General features: G+C 39.4%; 1 protein-coding gene across 1 annotated transcript in view; it reads right to left on the bottom strand.

Moving 5' to 3' along the window:
• LOC119422340 (B-cell lymphoma/leukemia 11A) overlaps positions 1–20,712 on the bottom strand; it is a 41,302-nt gene that overhangs the window by 7,599 nt on the left and 12,991 nt on the right. The gene's annotated exons all lie outside the window — the stretch shown is intronic.

Here is a 20,712-nt window from a genome sequence, read left to right as displayed (position 1 = left end):
GTTAACATTATTTATCTGAGGAGCAGACTGCTTTGAGTTTAACTTCAGTGCAGACTCTCATCTTGTGCAAGCATGAAGGCGACAGTGGAAAGGAAAAACTCCCTCATGAGGAAGAAACCTCCAGCAGAACCAGACTCAGGACAAGCGGCCGTCTACTTCAACTGGCTGGGTTTGAGAGAAACAGGAAGGAGGAACAGATACACAATGGCAGGTCGAGAATCATATGTTAAAACAGAAATAGTATCAAATAAAACTATTCAATTTTAACAATTTATTTAAGGAAATTAGATCAATTTATCCTCCAGTAGTCTAAGCCTATAGCAGCATAACAAGCCAACCCTAACTATAGGATTTATCAAACAGAAAAGTTTAAGCCCAGTTTAAAACTGGACAATGTGTCAGCCTTATGGACAGAAACTGGAAGTTGGTTCCAAAAGAGAGGAGCCTGACAGATCTTCCTCCCATTCTGCTTTTGGAAACTCCAAGTATGCATGCAGTCTAGAGCAAAGTGCTCTGTTAGGAAAATATGGAACACCAAGATATCGAATATAAGATGGAGCTAGGTTGTTGAGAGCTTTGTAGGTTAGAAGTAAGATTTTGAATTAAATTTTGGATTTGACAGAAAGCAGGAAATACAGTTTGTCAAACAGAAAACCAGCAAACACTGGCTGTTGTTTGAAACACACATCTGGAAGAAGCTGACCAATAGCCATTAAATAATTCACTAATTGATAGAAACTTAAAAAGAAGGAGCACATGAAGGGTTTCTGAGAAGAGCTGTAGAGCTAAACTGAGGTTTGCAAGATTTGGAGAAGAAAGCCTGACTGGCATAAAGAAGGAGTGCAGATCTTAAGATAAAGGTCATTTTGTGTCAATCTTATTTTCTTTTATGCCCCCTAAACAAAATATGTGTGTGCTTCCTGTTTTTCATGACTTTTAGCTTTTTATGGCATACAGACCTCAACTAAGAGGCATTCTTTCATTTTAAACTCTGTTTCTTAGTCTGTCCAGATCCATTTCGTTAGGGATTTAAAACTTATGACGATGGAAACGGTGCCATTAGAAAGTTGTTGCTAGTTTTAGTGTTTGCATTTCACACTTTTGTTTAAATATTGTGTACATTGTACAGTAATGCATTTGTGTGTTTGTAGCCCACTTTTGACTTGTACATTTGTTTGAAGAAGACCTAATGCCTCAATTAGATTACCTGAAATAAAGTTAAAATAATAAAGATTCATAGCGGTCTTACAGGGTCCAGTTTAAACTAATGTAATGGCTAAAGATTTTTCTCCAGTCAAACATATTTTCCACTTTTCTTTCCCTCCTCCTTTATGCCTTCCCTTGAGAATTGATAAGAGCAACCGTAGAACCAAGAGTTGCTTGGAGCCACTCAAAAAACCTTTATGGACAGATGGAACGCACACAAGGACCAATAAATGCATGCACCATACAAGTGTGTGTGTGACGTTGTAGCCATACCCTAACTGATATGCGCACATTTTCAATAAATGCATGACTTTGTACGTGTTTGAGACAATCATTTCAAAATTAGCATTAGCGATGCCTACTCTGTTTCCCTGTGTCACCTGGCTTTTTAAAAATCTTTTCTCAATTGAACTGACTTTGAACCGGCCATGCTCCCACTCATCTATCCATGCATCCATCTCTTTCTTCATCTATCGTTCGAGCCATCCATTCTTTTATTGAGAATAACCCCAGCTGTACAGCTTGGTGCTTGGGTGCGACTCAGGCCCAGCAGGCCTGGGCCTGCTCTCTGCTGCTCTCCACTTGCTCTCTGCTTACAAGGGACAAGGGGTGTTTGCACACTATTGTTTCTCATCCTAGCTCTAATGGTACAGTGAAAAGACCTCTGGGTCTCTAAGCTTAACCAGTCTAATTAAATGGACCGTCACTTATGTAAGCGTCCACAGAGATTATTTATTGAGTTGGGATCTGCTTCACAGGATCAAACCAGTGTCAACAAAAGCCAATGCTCAGTGGACAAGGAATTAAATAAAGGAGAGGAATCAAAGAAATTTCAAACCGCCAAGTGTCACTTTAAGCACACATATCCAGGTACACAAGAAGACTTAATCAAGCAGGAGTATTTTTGGACTCAGGTAATATCCCAGATGGGTGAGAAGTCTCTGAGCACTTAAGAGGGGAAATGTGAATAGCATTCTGTCAAAGAAAATATATGTCTCAATACCTACAGCTTAGGGGGAGGAGACCAGAGTGTGGTAATGAAAGAATATAGTGCAATGCAAATTCAATACATTAAATAATTCAAAGCAAAGCAACTCTTTTGGTCTATTTATTATCAAAAACCATCCTACAACACTCAGATAAGTGTGTCATTCCTGTTTAAAATGCTTTGACAAGATAGTCTTCTTATGACATGAGGCCAGCAGCCTGAGCTTCACTATCTCTGCATAGCTCAGCTTATGACAGGCTGCCATCCCTGCAGAAAGGATGGAGGGGGACCAGGGAGGTCGACTAGCTGCACATTTCTGCATAAATCTCCAGATAGATAGCATCAGGAAAAGAGAAACAGGGGAGGGAGGCCAGCAAGCAGTGAAGGATGATAAGGCCCCCAGGGCAGGGCATTCGACACTGTCAAAACCGTTTCGTCCCTGGCTATTGGACGAGTGGAGCGCGTTATTAGCCAGCATACCATATGCCAGGACGCGATTCGGCTTCACCGGAGCATACAGTGCCCTGTGTCTGACCTCTCCTCCTTCCTCCTCCTTGACATGCAGGGAGATGGACAGAACATCACAAACGTCACATAGAAAAGGACAACAGAGATCTGAAGTGTGTACAATGCCTTGATCCACAGCAGCTGGAGGAATACAAGGCCCTAATGGAAACTGTAAGAAAATAACTACAGAATTTATTGCAAATTTTGCTAAGAGCAACAGTCTACCAGCTTCAAATCATTACAGTAATATTTGACCTGAAACAAAAAAATGTTTGAGCTGTAAATTCATGTTTACACTTCTGCTGCATCTGTCTGTTAGCTTACTGTAATATGTCACTTCAAATATACACTATTAATCCCAATGGGCAACTAAGTATTGTCGTAGCTCATCATCCTGGTTTCATTCAAGAGTTGCCATTGATGCTGGTAACTGTGGGTAGGAAGGATCTCCTGCAGCAAATCATAAGAATCTGGCCACAGATACTGATCCGTCCACCTGGATCCAGCTTGCTGTCAGATCTGGCGGGCCTCTCGGTCCTCCTGGGCAGCAGGACTGCCCGAATGTCGGGCAGAATTCCTCCCTGAGCGATGGTCACTACTCCCAGGAGTCTACAGAGTTCCTTGTCGCCATGGACAGACAGCTGAAGGTGCCGAAGGATGATCCCGGTCCTCCCATTGTCACGAGCCGAGTTTCCCACCAGCTCCTGGATCTCGGCGGTCAGGTACTCAAGCACAGCCGACAGGTGGACGGGAATTCATCCACAGCACCTCCTTTTCAACTCATTTGGGATTTGGGACTGTAGTTGAGCTATTTGAGCTTTCAGATGTTAATCAGCAGTTCCTGGTTTAAAAAAAAAAAAAAAAAAACCTTGTTGTTACGCATAACAAATGCCCCAAAGTAAAAAGGTTTCAGTAAAAAACTTCCAGCTGCACAGCATCCGATACCAGAGGAAATAATCATCTGAAAAAAGTGATTTACATCCAGAAAAAAAGAGGAATTAAAGTTTTTAAAAGCTCAGATAACTCAGAATGAATGTAACAGAGCTAATCCAACATGCAGCCACCCTGAGTGGCGCAATTCATGAATGTCATAAACCTGTAAAGAAACATGGATGTAAAATGTCATCTTCTTAAGTTTTGGAGTCTTGCTCATTCGAGATGACTGCCACAGCTCAGCAACCTTAGCAAACACAAATATGACTATGACTCACCAGTGTTGTAGCTATCCAGCTAAACTTTAGAATGGTAGTAACTAAAAACCCTCCTCAACAAAAAATGGAAGTACATCGCATGATACCTCACATCATCACAAAATGGTGCTTCATGTCATTTTCACAGTTTGGCCAAAACAGCTATAACTCCATCTCCTTTCATCAATAAGATGAGCTTAGTTCAAACATTTTGGTGCGAAAGTCAGCGGGCGATATACATTACTCCAAGGAATGCAAGGCCTTTAATGTAAAGTTTGATTTCTTAATTCTTTATGTTTAAAGAAAGTTGAGCTTGCATAAAAATACTTTATTAATTGAAAGAGGAATAAAAAAAAGAGCCAAATAAAAGTTAAAATGAAGAGGTGTTGGTAATGAGGTAGACATATCCTCTGAAGTTCAGGTACAGACATGTAGACAGATGTTTGAACTGATGGAAGATCGGACATTTACACACCTAACTGCACACATTGTGACACAATCACCAGTCTGTCTGACTGAGTGAAGACTAATCATTTATTCTTGCTCTCTATCCCTCATGCCGTCTTTAAGCTTCCTCGTTACTCCTCTTTCCATTGTGATATTTTTTAACACACTCTGATGACAGCACTGCAAAAGGTTAAAGTGGGTCATTTTACAATAACACACACAAACACAGTTTCTCTCCCATCTCTTATTCTTTCATTCCTAGCATTAAAGGAGTGTGGAAACATCATCAAATGCCCTAAATGTTTATCTTAGCTTGTTTCTTTATGCACACTGACACTAACCAGGTGGGGATACTCTGCTGACCTCCTTTAAAGGTGTTAAGATCTCAATAACAACCATTCTGACACAGTAAAAAAGAAAGACAGTGATTGTTATCATTACTGAAGAGCAGTACACATGTCCATAAAACAGGTTTTGGGTTTTAGTTTTATGACATTTAGCCCTTAAATACCATGTTTCTTTTGCAGTGGCACAATGAACTGAAGATGTTAAGAAATTAATGAATAAAATAATTGTTTGTTCCTGAACATGCTTGTAGTTGCCCCAGAAGCTCTCAAAGAACGGCCATCTTTTGAATACCAGTGAACAAGGACTGTTTTAAACATGCGGTTATTTTTCACCCCATCCCAGCACCTCAGGGCGAGAGGACCAGGGCATGTGAGCCTGGGCCAACTATAGCAGCTCGTTATGCGCAGGAGCCTCAAGGCATTGTGAAGGGACACGGCACTTTGAAACAAGAGGGCCAGTGTTACAGTATCCCCAGGCTCGGAGCTGTAGCGGCTGAGGGTTTAACACGCGTCCTATCTGGTGTGTGTGACTGTGCACACGTTGATCGAGTGGTTAAGGATGTTTCAATAGCCACTCTTTAGATCATGGGTGTCTCAGGGTCAGATGTACCGTAGCTCAGAAAATTAGTTTTCACTGCAACTATGAGAATTATGGTGATAGAAAAAACTGACTAAAGTTCAGGGTATTATTTTTTGTATTAGCATCACACATGCTTATGTTACTGAATCCAGAGCTAATACCCGCAAATATTCTTTAATAGGGGACTTCCACAAACAGTGAGACTTCAGTGCCACAGCCCACTGACATCCATTGATCCAACCCTCCATGTTCAACTCCATTATTAATTCATCGAGGAGAAAACTGTGCTGGGCCAAACCTTGATTAAAATTGCAAAACGGCCTCCTGTTCAGCCTTAATTCAAACTCTTGAAGACAGTTATAACAGAAGAAAGAAGAGACATGAAGGAGCAAAGAAGTGGTCAGTCAGCCAAAGTTACATGCAAGTGTTCCCTTCTTTGCGTCATGTTAATAAAGATACAATAAAGTTGACAATAAAGTTACGACTATTCCGTATGCATGACATTATTCTATGTTTGTTATTTTGAACAAAAGTGACTGCAATGACTGGTATTTGTGTTGCATTTTACATTGCAGAATACCTTTTTGCAACGTCACAAAACTCTGTGCAAGATTCATATAGTGGGAAAAGCTGGCCAGACTTCACACAATATTCATCTTTGAGTACCAGATACTAATTGAAGACATGCGGTCTGATCAGCTTTTCTGGTGGTGAAGAAATGGTTAATAAAATGGTGGACAATACAAGACAAGAAAAGAGCCAAAAAAGGAGTTTAAGATAGTTATAAAGAGAGCATGTGGATCATTTTTTCTAAGTCTCCCAGGAGGTGTGTCAGGAGCGTGCATCGGTCCAAGCAGTAGTGAGTGTGATATTAATTAAGGTATCCAACCTGTAGGTTCCATTGTGCACAGCTGTAGAGCATAAATCAGGCTTTTAACAAGGCTAGGGTCCTAAGAGCTCAAATGCTGGAATGCTACATACTTAGCCATGCCAAAAATCTGTCTGGGACTACAACCTTATAGATCACTATGCTTATTAGGATATTAGGGATACTGAAAACTACCCTGAGGTGAACAGGAAGGGCAGACAAGGCATAAGGGCAAAACAGGAAGGTGGCCAAAAGAGGGAAAACAGTTGTTTCCAACTATCAGTAAGTTTAAGTAAACACATGGTTGCAGTCAGGCATACAGGCTACACTACAACAAATCCTGTTAGTTTTTATAAAGGCTCTATAAAACCCAAAGACAACCTGAGCTAAAAGGAAATAGATCAAGATGTCAGTAAGCAAACGGGCAATGATCAGAAATTTAAAACGCACAATTTGGATAAATTCCAGAAATAGCATTTGGACCTAAAAAAAATCTTATTGTGGGAAATTTAAAGGAATTCTGACAGCCTTCAGTGATAGTACAGTATACTTGATTTAAAGACAGCCGCAGGACAGGACACACACGTGAACATGTGGACTGAATGGCTGGTTCAAAATCCAACACAGTCCACGTCCTTCGAGCCATCGGCTCTTCACAGAAAAAGGCCCATGGGCTCAAACATTCCACAACAGGCAGTGGCAAGACGCACTTACACAAACACACACACACATACAAAGCTTATAGGCAGTCATGGTGAAAATGAACACATTTACACTTGAGGAAACATAAACTCTGCTAATCCAAAGCCTTAAGCTGACATTTATCTACTTTGGATAACACTAAAATTACCTAACATGATCAATTACTAACCAATATACAAAAATGTTTGTGTTAATGTGTATTCTAATTTTGGGTCTAATCAAAGAGCTTCTGCATAAACGGATCATGAACATGAGTTTACAACTGCTTACTTACAACTTAAACATTGTATCCCAAACATCCCACTTCTGACACCAATGTAGCTGTTTTTTTTGTTTTTTTTTTGTATAATTTCTTCTATTTACTTTTCATTTTATATACTTTTTACATGATTGTCTACTAGTGATGCACAATATTATCGGCATGGTATTGGTATCGTTAAATATTGGACATCGGCCATTCCATCCAAAAAACTCACTGATATAAAAGACTTCTGTTTTAGGTTAATTTTTAATTTAAGAAACTGTCAAGTATATCTATTAATGCACTACTACATATGCACTTTTCACTTGTCACTTGTGAACAGGTTGAGTTTAGATTTGTGAAAATGTACAAATTTGCACTGTTCAAGTGTTGTCATTGTGTTAGAGAGAGTAAATATGAATAAATTTGACATTAAACATAATCCAAGTTGAAGTGCTACATCATTTTCAGACCCCTTTTTGGTATCAACATTTGATAGCAGGCCAAATTATCAAAAACAGAATAATGTAGTATTTTAATCCCACAGCAGAGAAAGCTATGTAGTCTTTGTAAGTATGTCTATAGGGGAAAAATATTGGTATTGGTTATAACATATCGGCATATCGGATATCGGCCAAAAATCCAATATTGTGCATCTATATTGTCTACTGTTGTCTGTACCTCATCTATGTTCTTTGTTTAAAACAGGTCTCTCTTGTAAATGAGTCCTCAAAATTCAATTAGACTAACCTGTATAAGTAAAGGTTGAATGAATGAATTGTATCTTGCAAAATGCAATGAAGTGAAGCATCACCAATGTGCAACAAACAGTTTTTCTAAATTCATTAACACATCTAGTCAAAATTTAAAAAAGTAAAAAAACATCTATGTCAAACAGGTTGTCTTTCCCACTCTCTTTTTTTCTCCACGGCCATGTCAACAACACAACCCTGACAGGAATGCAGCTACCCCCCCCCCCCACCCTCCCGCCAATATGAACTCAGGTTCTCGAGATCCACCCTGTCGTCTTAAAAGGAACTGACAACCCCCTGAGTGACACAGAGGTTGAAGGGGCAGCAACCCCAGCGGACTGCTTGTGTTGCATTCCGAGAATTGAACTTTGTTTGCACAAGGTCAAACTGTAATGACCCTATGTGCTCATTCCATACATGTTCAGCTGATATGGAGTACAGAAAGTCCTGAGAGGCCCGAGAATGCTTAGGAGACAACCTGGCAGTTTTCTCATGTTGTGTACCATTTTACACTGTCTTGATGTAAATGGAGAAAATATATATATATATATATATATATTTTAACTCCTAAAAAAATATCCCTCATCGCACTGGTCCAGTTTGAACTTCCATACAGTAAACCGAGATATAGCTGATGAAAATGGAAATAAATATCAGCGAAAGAACAAGAGCGTTATCTAAAGAGAAAAGGGTGTAGCTCGAAGGTGTCAAGAATAGCATTAAAAGCTGTGAAGAGGAGAATAAGAAAAGAAAAAAAAACAGTGGTGGACAGCTTCACACCGGCGCGCACCATTCTAGATTACATTAGTGGCAGCTGCTTCCTTTGTGCAGTTTTATGGCCAGGCCCCTTGAAAAAGCTGCTAAAATTTCATTTAATCTGCTGCAGAAACTCAAGTGTCTGTCAGCCTCTCAAACGAGGGAGACTAAAAGCACCACGCTCATGTAACTAAGGCAAAATAATGTTAATAATATCTCTCTTAGTAGCCTGACAAGCTGACATTTTGTGTAACCAAAGAGGGCTTGCCAACCTCACTGATGCATGGGAAACTGGCCTGCCCTCCGAATCCGGGCACAGGTCTCTAATGGTGGGTCCCTCCTGATGCCCCATTTATCTTCATCTCCCTATTCATTCTTCCGAGTCATTAACTTATAAACTATCCATGAAAAATAATGTTATTTAGTTTTTCACTATCCGTAAAAGCAGATGATAATGCAGCTACTCGTTAAAAAAGATAAAATGATATGGTAGAACCTGATTTGTGCTTTATCAAATAATGTAGAATAAGGTCAAACTCTAATTCCCTTTAATTTTTAGAACAAATACAATTGGTAACTCGTACCAATCTAAATTTATTTGTGCTGAATAATACTATTTTTCTTGTAGATCTGAGACATGCTTAAATGTGATCTATAAGGGTAAGATCTTCTGCACTCAAACTATGAACAACAATGTTTAACTAGAAAGTTCCTGGAGAAACTTTGATGAGGAATGCCACGTTGTGGCCATTTTAAAGTTTTGATTTGACAGTACTATGTGTTTGGGTTCGCTCTCACCAAATATCAGATTAAAATATTTTTTAAATAGCTGAGTTATCGTATTTTTCCCCTTTTAGCTAAGGTGGCCATCTTGAATTTTTCATTTGCATTAGGCATGCATAACAATTCGCTCTCAGCTAAGACCATACCAAATTTCAGTTCAATATCTCAAAGGCTGACTATGTTATAGGCAATTTTGAGTTTTCAAAGGTAGCTGTGGCGACCATCTTGAATCAAAATGGCTCCATTAGTTAATCAGTGTTTTGTTCAGAGACGTCTCCACTCTAGGTCATGTGACCTCACTGTGGCAGTTAGACGGTGTGAAGAGTTCTGTCATTGTTTTTCAAAGAGAAATATGGTGGCTTTGTTAGCAAATTACGTCGCCAAGGTAACTTGAAACGCCAAAAAACGTAAGAGCACACATCACGGTGGAAAGGCGGTCGTTTCGATATAACATTTGTGGGGGTACACATTGTGGTTTGGGCCGCATTAAAGTCGACGGAAGAGTAAAATATAAAGTTAAGAAACCCTTTTCAGATGGATAATAATAGGTGGCTGCCTTTCTAGGCATTCCCCAATAAATGTTATTCAAGACTAAAGGTTATGAACTGGCCTTGTGGGCATTAAAGTCTAAATTAAACTAACTCAGAAGGATGAGTATGAGTAAAAGCTAAACCAACAAAGTCCATGCTCAATAATCCAGGTATAAAATCCATCAATTTTCAGTCAGGTCATCTGGACATTTTTTTTTTTTTTTTGGTGCTGAAACATTTCACCTTCCATCCAGAAGGTTTTATCAGTCAAGGAAACACACAACACAAAACTGATTCTTCCCCTTACTCCTCCAAAGTGGAACAAACCAGTTATGTTGGTGCTAAGATGGTCTCTTTGGCACGCCCTCTCCTCCGGTGCCAGCCCTTTTCCTCGTCAACAGTCATGTCAAACTGGTTCAAAACCAACAAAGTCCATGCTCAATAATCCAGGTACACAATACAACAATTTTCAGTCAGGTCATCTGGATAGTTTTTCTTTTTTTTTTTTTTTGTTTTGTTTTTTTGTGCTGAAACGTTTCACCTTCCATCCAGATGATTTCATCAATCAAGGAAACACAAAACACAAAAAATTTGCAAATTTCCAAAGTTGCAGTGTTACTCGTTAAAAAACAAATTTTGGATCTTTGTTGTCAACTTCTTCTGCATCCCAGATACCCCATCGTACACCAAGTGAATAAACTGTTGCCATGTTAGCCTGACATGTATGAAGTTATGAGAGTTGAGCTAACTGACAGAAAGGAGTGGCACAGGCAGTGGTTAGGGGCACTTTCCTTCCTGATCTTTGGGTTCACGCGTCCACATGCATCCTTGTACATTTCATTCAGATTATGAGAAGATTTTTACCCTCTACAGTAAAACCAGGGTTGAAATTTAAGAGAAAAACAAAACAAAAAGGAGAAGCGGGTGCAAGGGGCCCCTTATTTTCAACCTCAGATGAAAAGATGGCAGGGGTGAGGAAAATCCAGAGGGGTGGAGGGAAACGAAGGGAGTGAGAGGATAGAGCATCAGGCACTGGAACTCAGGGGAGGGGTGCAGTTTTGGGCTGCTTGGTCAAGATCTTCTCTCCATCTGTTTCAATAGAGCGGATCACAGATGATGAAAGTAAGCTGCAGTGACTTTTTATCCCTCCGGAACAGGTTACACTGCTCATCCACTCAGGATCAACTTTAAGTGACTGACATTGCCGCGTGAGAACAATGAAGTAAGGCTGACCTTTGTTCATGTCTTGCAAAGTAGACAGATGTTCCGTCTGTCAAATCCATACAGATCAAAAAGTTATAAAAATGTGCAACGCATGTCTGACACGCCCGTTAAACTTACTGAGTTAGTGGCATTTCTGCAAGCTCTAAAGCAGGGCTATTCAACTGGAGACCCGGGGGCCAAATCAGGCCCACAGGTGAGCTCAGGTCGGCCCACGAATGGGTTCATTTTTAAACAAAACTAGATTTTAAATCATAAAACAAACTTACTTGATGAGAATCATTGCTGGATGAAAGGAACCTGAGCTCTTGGCTTTCATTAACTGTTGGCCCCAGAGCAGCTTAGTATAGCCATAGCCCTGCTCTACGGTTTGTGGAGTCAGTAGCATTTCTGCCAATGCCATCATTAATTAAAGTGCGTTGGGATTATACCTCGACTAGAAAAAGAAGCTTTACTTTGAGAAACAGCAGTTGTACATTGAAGAAAGATTCAAATTATTATTATTATTATTTTAAATCATACTTTGGAAACAGCAAGATGCAAAGTCTTGTGAATAACTCAGCTGACCACAACACATATGAGCTCAATATCTGTAAAATTGACCATATTTAATATGTATGTATGTATATATATATACATGTGTGTGTGTGTGTGTATTCTGTAGGCTAAAATTGATCAGCTGTGGTATCCATATTGAACTGAATCAACTCCAAAAGTTAATTAGTTGTAGATTTATACTTGATTATTGTTTTCTGAAAGTTTCAATAAAATACCTTCAGTGGTTCAATATATTTTTATAACAAACAGACACATGATCACATGTAAAAACATGTTCACCCTAACTAGGCGTCTTTCACCTGAGTGATAAACATGTTGCTTTTTTACGTTTAAAATTGACAAATCCAAAAGGTGTTTTCAATTCAGTTCAGTTTTTTTATATAGCTGCAAGTCACAACAGAAGTCGTCTCAGGGCACTGAACAGAAACATTCATATATGTAAAAATAACAAGTTAAATGACTAAATATACTAAATATAAATAAGGTTTGAGCATATATTTTAAGATTTCTTGATTATTCAATTGCTAAGAACAATTATTTCACGAGAGCGATGACAAAAAAAAAAATGCTTAGCCGTTTCCTCTTTAAAATGTAAAGCTGTATGCAGGGGTATTAATTTTAATGCGCGGGGGTATTAATCTTAATGTGCAGTGGTACTATTTTCCCATCTCATTCATCTAACAAAGTAAACAGAATAAAAATAGCCGTTTGTAACTTAAATTACTTTCCCAAGAAGACACAATTATTAATTAAAATCAATGAGGTTCATTTATAAAAGCATCTGACTCAAAAAATGTTAATCGGCATTAACCCACACCACAGCTGTATAAAAAAACATTGTTTCAAAGGCCTTGAAATGTGAAAAAGAAATAAGAAACTTGAAAGAAGGCAACACGGATAAAAAAAAAAAGTGCTAATGAAGTCATGGAAAGCAGTAGGAGGGTGAGAGGGGTACACAAGGGCAAATTAACCTTTTTAATTGGAGAGTGGTAGCCCTCTTTGGAACCTGCAGTTGGATCCAGAGCGCTGACAGATGATGAGAGGGAAATGGCAGACCTATTACAGGCAATCTGGCCCCACAACTTGGCAGATGACTGCAGTACCAGAGCCTGGGGAGAACAGGGCATGTCCAGCACGGAAAGCGCTCCCTGCCAGACTGCTCACTGAAGGAGCCGCTTCAATAAAGGTATAAACAGAGAACGGTTATCGTGGCACTTTGAACCATGGGGTAAGGGTTGTCATAGGGAAGCCTAGTTTTTTTAATGTGATAATATGCCTGGTCAAAAAGAGAATGGGTTTTCTTTAATGAAAGGGAGGAAGAACCAGAAGAGAAGAGGGCCAGAGAGAGTGGTGGAGATTAGCAAACGCACTGAAAAATTCACGCAACGTTTGAGTTTACCTGTTTTTGTACTCATGCACACAACCCATTTTAAACCCAGTGCATCTGCCCCGTGCTCACAGAGGACCTAGATGCATAAGAAACACATCAGAGAGGATAACTTCCTGCCTGTCTGTGAGTTTGGATGTGAGCACTGTGTTTATGTCTGAGGAAACAAGGAAAACAAACATCAAGGTCAGAGATGCTGGAGCCCATCCAAGCAACAGAAAGCCTTCGTTTTAACACAGCCGCCCACCTGAAACATTGGCAGCAGGGTTTAATTTTAAATATCTGGATGGTTATAGGTTAAGATCAAGGAGCCTTGTCCAAATGGAGACGCTACCTTTGTTAAATTGTTTGTTCCTTGTAAACACGTTACCGTTTTAAAAAATGTTTTCATCCACACAGAAACGCTGAAAACAACCCACCCACTGCAGTTACTGCGCTAATGTGGAGCAGATTCAAACTGTAAACTGTGACTTGGCTGTGCTGCTGGTTGTCCATGCTGCTGATTTAGTTCATGCTGCTGTATTCATTTGTACCCATCTGCTCATATAGACTCATGTTCAGGCTGCTGTTGTTACGCTATAACATTTTGCATTATTAGTGTTTAACATATATCTTAGATTTTTTTTAGCGTATCATTTGGCATTCGTTCAGCGTATATCAGTGTATATTTTAGATCCTTACATGTTGTTTATTTCTATACTTTATATTGTTGCCATTGTTGAGTGTAACTGGGACCCTGTGTTCATAACTTCGTTCCACCTCATGTACCACATGTGGTGAGAACGACAATAAATCAACTTGAACTTGAACTTGAAATGTAGAAAAGTGAAGTTGAGGATGGCAAATACAAGAGCAAAATCTGAATATTTTTCTCTGAATTAACAACAAAGTGTAAGTTTGCGTTACATTAAATTGTTAGTTCAAATCTGTCAACATAGTTGACATTTTCAGGCTGAATATCCACCAAGAGATGAAGGGAAACATTTCCCTCATAATATCTCAAGGGTAATATACAAGGATTTTTCTGTATTTAAAAAACATGTGTTTCCAACACAAACATTTTCTGTCATTATTGGGCTTGTAGGTTAGGAAGGACATGTTTAAGTTTTCCACAAAAGAACGACGCAGTTTAAGGATTTTTAGAGCAGACATAGCCACTTAAGGCCCGAGGGCCAAAAGTGGCCCTTGGACAATCTCCATCAGGCCCCCAATATCCTTTGTTTTAAAAAAAACAACTTTAAAATAAAGACTGATAAAATTTCTCAACAAGACTTATGGAAATTTAAATTAAACATCTTTTGCAAACTTAAAAAAAAAAAAACACTTTTTAAGTCATTATATTTCCAAAACTAGACTGAACCTTAAAGACTTCTAAACACAAGTATATAACTTTGTTTAGCATATTTCTTCTAACACATATACTGTAACATATTAAACTAACATGAATAATATGTTGTCATAAGAGCCAGTTTACAGAATATGTCTTATATTCCTAGAGTATATTGGAAAGACATGTTTTATAAAGCATGCTAACTATGCTACAATAAGAAAAAGGCCTGAAAATGGTCTTCTAGATTATCAGTCATAAAGAAAATGTATTTTCCAATTATCTTGATTTGACTGCTTTAAACATGTTGATAAATGGTAAATGGACTGAACTTATATAACACCTTTCTATCTTATCAATATACTCAAAGCTCTTTACAACACAATCTGTGCCCTCATTTTTCCATTCATACAGCACTCTACTAAATATATACAAAGACTAATCAGTGCTTTATCACATTCATACACTGATGGGACACACATCAGAGGCAATGAGGGGTTCAGTGTCTTGCCCAGGGACACTTGGGCATGTGACTGCAGGTGGAATCAAACATCCAATTCTTGCATTGGAGGACGACTGCTCTAACCACTCAGCCACAGCCGCCCCTTGATGTGGTCGTTTGCGAAAAAAAAATGTTGCCCATCTCTGGTTTAGAAGCGCCTAAAATGCCATTTCCATATTAACACAAGGCAAAAATGAAATTTAAAAACAACAAAAAATACACTATTTCCATGTGGACAGGGGCTCAAAGACACTTTATAGTTCAACAGTACAAGTAAGGGATGATTCTTCAGCTCAAACCTGAAGTACCACAGGAACATATTGGGACGTGTGCTCAGTACACTATCATAAAGTAAAAAGGTTTAAAGACAACGATTTCACTCGCCAGCCTTTTCACGCATTGTCTCACTGTCCAGCAGACAGTTGGACAAACCATAATCCTGATGCCTGCACTCTTAACGCTGACCTCGTTAGGCAGACGTTCATGGACAACTCTAGGTCATCTCCACTAAAACAAAGAGGAACCAGTCATTATCTTAGCTCTTCCATCTCGTTTCTTTATCCCTCTGTCAGTCCATCACTCAATCCACACATTCTCTTTTTTTTTCTGTCTCTCTCTCTGTCCATCTGTCTTGAATTATGTATTCTAATGCATTTAGAGTGAGGCCCAAAGTGGCAGACCACACTGGACTGCTTTTAGTTATGGCGTGCCTTGCTGTCCAAAGGATCACAGGAAAGCCCGTAAAGTCTCGGCTCTTCATGTCCGTGTGCGTGCGCACGCTTTTTATGCAACGTATCTTTGAGCATCATCTGCCCGAATCGCATGCGTTTAACTCTCACTTGCAGATCCTTCCATCACTCTCTCTCGTCTTTTCATCTGCCTCTGTCCACACACACACCAATACACCAGACACATGGCCGGAGAGAGCAGACAACCATCTGGGAGCAGTGGCCGGCTTTGTCTGGGGGGAGGCTGTGTGGGGTGAAAGCACCAACAAGACCCTCTTTTTTAATACACGCACACATAAACTATATACACAACCCTTGCAATAGCCCCCCCCCCCACCCCCACCCCTGTCACCCTCCCCATCCAACTGCTCTAAGTGTGAGAGCTCTTCTCATACAATCTGCACATATACATATGCAAATTAGCAGGGGGCATTATAAAAACAGCCATCACACACACACAAGCAAGAAATGTAGCTGGCCTCTGCACCAACGTGTCCGTACCAGTGTTTTGAAAAAGAAAACACATATTTCTCAGAAACAAAGCGAGATCTGAAAGGCTGGCAGAAAAGGGGCAAGATGAAAAGAAAAAGGAGAACCTTCTCTATAAAAAAAACTAATCTGAGCATGTGTGAAATACATGCAAATGGGATTGCATGCATTTACATGCAGACACACATGACAGACACACAACCATACATTATCTATGTTTGCCCCGTAGCATGCATATGATTTATACCTAACGACGCCCTCCATCCTTTGACTCAAGATGTCATAACATCTGTCTTCCGTCCTCTGATTTAACAAAACTCACCGTTTTAGATATAACACCTTATTTTATATAATGTCCACATGCATTCATTCAAAAATGGACTAAAGAGTTAACCAAAAAAATGAGGAGGGATATATGATATGAACTGAATGAAGTTACTGAGCTGCACTTGAACTTTTAACTCCTTTGTCTGGTGTCTTTTGTCATTATCAAAGACCTCAAGTCAGGGAGAACAGGTAAACAAAGGAGGGCCGAAAGACAGTGAATAGAATGAGGAACAGACAAACAGACACATGCGAGAGCTGGAAAGTCCCGTCTGCTTTGGTTTGGGTCATTTGGTTTGGATTATTTATTTTGCTCTAAAAAAAATTACACTACGACAGCATGTTCAAAACTCTAACGTTCAAGTCAGTAATGAGATTACATTCAAATTAAATAAATACATTCATGAAATATTTAGTGTAAAATTGGACTTAGGCTATTTAGTTTTAAAATACTGCAGTAATATGCTTGAAGTTTCTTGAAAAATCTAAAAAAATACTTTAAATAAAACTAGGGCTTTGTTGTCTTTCTGTAGTTAGATTGTAATTTAAGTGCTTAAAATAATAATGAACAGTCTATTGTATAGAATCAAACGATTTATAATGAGAAATGAAACATTTTTACAGACATTTGCTTTCCAGAAACATCTAAAAAAAGTTGTTTAAGTGTCGAGTAAACAGAGTAATAAAAGGTTTTTCGCCCACGTGGCTCAAGAAGCCTTTATGTGCCATGTTCCATATCAAATTCTTTCTCCCAGTTTTCACCACTCTCGTGTTTGCTGTAATGTTTTCGGTACACAATGGCCGCCATGGTGTTAAGCTCATGTTGTCCCATCAAGAGCGAAGCACCAATAACAAGCCGACACTTTTCTGTCCTCTTCCCGCCCTGTTTACGACCAGTTCCACTGGTCTCTCGCTTTGCTCCCACGCTCCCTCGCTTCTTTCTTTTCACTTCTGCATTGTCCTGTGCCCTCAGGTTAGAGGTTGGCTCTGTTTCCGACACTGAAGCCTGGAAAACGGAGGAGCGGGACGAGAGGGCGAGAAAAGGAGTGAGAGGAGAGCGAGAGGAGGGCCCCGGCGATGGGGCCTGTCCGTCTTCCTCCTTCGGCCCGCCTGGCTAACCAGTCTGAACTGGTTTTGACATGTAGGTGAACCAGAGACGTGTCCTCTTTCGCCTCTGGACAAAAAAAAAAAAAAAAAAATCATGGTGACATTCCATCTATAGGCAGCAGGTACTAGGTGTGTGTGTATGTGCGTGTGTGCATTTTCCTGTGTGTGTGTGTGTGTCTGCCTCCCAAGACCTTTGAGGCCTGGATCATTGCCAAGTTCATCTGTTAATGGACAGCTACTAGGAGAGTTTCCCCATCCCCCACGTTCCCCGCTCGCTGTCTCTGCAGCAGCCGTGCCTGCTCACGACCCCCCTTAACCTCCCCAACCTCCCCCACCACCACCACCACCACCACATATAGGCCTGTTCAGATAGGCCTAGGCTCTCCCTCTTCCTCTACCCCTTTTCTCCTCCTCCTTCTCCTGAAAGCTATATCATTTCCTTTCTCCCTTTTCCCCCTCCTCCTCCTTTCTGACCCCCCCACCCCCCACCCCCACCCCCTACACTCCGTGCTTCTCCCATTCAAGATAAACAGAGTGCTTCAAGTTCAGGAGACACCCTGGGACCCTTTAACAAAGCCATCTATCATGCTGTCTGCTTTGGACTCCTTGGGCTATGTGGGCTCTGCTGCTGCTTCCACGCCCGTCTCTCAGTCCAGAGCGTGGACAGGCTGGACACGGACGAGCCAACGTGCCAACTAACGCCAACTGGCTGCTTTTACAATCTGATCCCGAGCTGGACAATTTCTCCATTGTGTCTTTGGTCTCTCCAAGATCTCGGTAAAGAAAGAGACTGAAACCCCCACTTCACGAAACAACTCTAAGACCATTGGCCAACGACATTTGGAAGAAAGTCGTCGTAGGAGTGTCGAACTCAGTTACCCAAAGGATCCAAAATTTAAAAACTTTGTCTGAGCCATGGGTCACTTTCAGCTGATACATTAACTCGAGTCAGATAACCGATATATTTTCTTCCTTGCAGGTTCATCAACAAGAATTTGATGGGTCTCACTTGACCTTGTGTTCACATCACTCTTTCCACAGCAGAGTTAATAATGATAGAATGATCCAGTCTTCTTTCTGGCTTCAAAGTTAGTCACCTGGCAAGACAATTCTACACTTAATGATGTATTTATCAGTTGTTTTAAAGAAAAAAATAGAAGATATATAATATTTTATATTTAAATGATCACCTTGGGGGACCAGATTTGGCCCTCGGCTCTTGAGTTTGACATACCGTATGTGTGAGGTATATGCAAGGGTTCTCATTTTCCTTGTTTGAATCAAAAGGCTCATGGTCTTGTCACTTTGTTCAAAACAACTGGGATTTTCTCTCAAAATAGTCAAAGAGTGGTGGCAGAGGCATTTCTGTCCTAAGAGAACTGAAGCAATATTTTCACACGTTGCTCATACGCTTTTCTAAAAGTAAACAAATATTTATTATTAAAAACTGTCCCAAATCTGCCTATCTTCATTTCTAAAGTGTACTCTAAAAATTTAATTAAAAACATGGGGGAAGCTGATGATATGGGTACAAAGCAGGATACCACTTTATAATAAGGCTCCCCTTATAGATGGCTAATAAATAGTTTATAGATACATTATTAATTACTCTATATACACTTTATAAATCATTAATAACTGCTTACTATGCATTAATTAAGGGCGAGAAGGAGACAAAACTGACCAGTTTCTTGCCAAATAGTGAGCCAAACCTTATAAGTATTTACAATTATAGATACTTATAATGCAGTGATAAAGTGCAATATTGTATGCTAAAGAAATAGATTTACAAATGCTTACTGTGCTTACAAGGTAGTTACTTAGTCTGAAATGTTTAATATAACAACTCTAGATGAAATATAGAGGTGAACGGATTTGGCTCACTTTTTGTCAAGAAACTGGTCAGTTTTGTCTCGTTCTCACCCTTAATTAATGCATAATAAGAAGTTATTAATTATTTATAAAGTGTTTATAGAGGAATTAATAACATAGATATAAAATATTTATTAGCCATCGATAAGGGGAGCTTTATTGTAAAGTGGCACCCAAAGCAGAACGATGTGGGGTTCGATGTGAGCAGAGGGAGACAAAAAAAAATAATGTGTGCGATCCAAAATGCAGTTTTGTAAACCAGGCAAGCCATGATTTTCAAAAACTGGCAGTAAAATTTTCCCATTCAGTTGATTGCAGATGCTTAGAATTTAGTGAGGCAAGAACGGTAAATATGTTTTATCTCACAATACCGAGTCAAGTTTGAGCTAGTCTCCAGCAGTCACAGCTCACTGACGGCTTTGAACACAAAGTCTGCACTTCATAAAAGAAGCACAAGCATTTCTGTCTCCACTTAGAAAAAAGGCGCCTGATTAAAAAAAAAAAAAAAAACACGCCTGCTTTTAATATCAAATATTGCACATCGTTTACCACAGTTATACGCTCCTTCTTCATGTCGGATTTATAAAAAAAATAACCCCTAATCACATGATAATGTAAGCATCCACATCAAGTTTAGCAGGTGTGAGCAATTAGCACTTTTTTGCATCACATTGCTGTTGTTCTGACTGACTAAATCTTTCCTTCCACTAAAAATCACAGCAGGCACTGAAATGTCAGCGATAAAGAGAAACATTAAGTTCAGCAAGCTCCAGCTTCTAAAGAACGAGGCACTTTTCTAAACTGCAACAGTGACATTTCATTATGTCAAAAAGACTTGCATTATAGAATATGTGTGTTTTATCCTCAAGTATTATAAGTGTTTTTTAAATGCTTTAAACTGTAAATAAATAAAACTGTTGTAAACTGTAGCCTTTTATTTGACATTTTTTTTATATATATTCTGAGTAAAATGCATAAATTGTTTTTATTATTATTATATTTAAACTAGCATTCCTTGATGGAATGCATGTTGCCAGTCACTTTTGATGACAGAGTTTTAATTCAAGATGGCTGCCTCCAAAAATTAATGTCAAACAGATCCCACAGTCACCACTTCACTTTCAGCAGCAGGCAATAATAATCTATGCCTCAACAAATAGGCCCATTTATTCTAATTACTTGTATTGTATTATTGTTTAAATTTGGGGGGGATGTGTTGGTAATTTATGATTGTTAATTTTAATATTATATATAAACTCTGTCATCAAAAGTGACTGGCAACATGCATTCCATCAAGGAA

Source organism: Nematolebias whitei, chromosome 16 (assembly GCF_014905685.2).
Source record: "Nematolebias whitei isolate Nwh7 chromosome 16, NemWhi1, whole genome shotgun sequence".
In the NCBI taxonomy this organism is placed as follows: Eukaryota; Metazoa; Chordata; class Actinopteri; order Cyprinodontiformes; family Rivulidae; genus Nematolebias; species Nematolebias whitei.
This window is presented reverse-complemented; position numbering and strand designations above follow the sequence as displayed.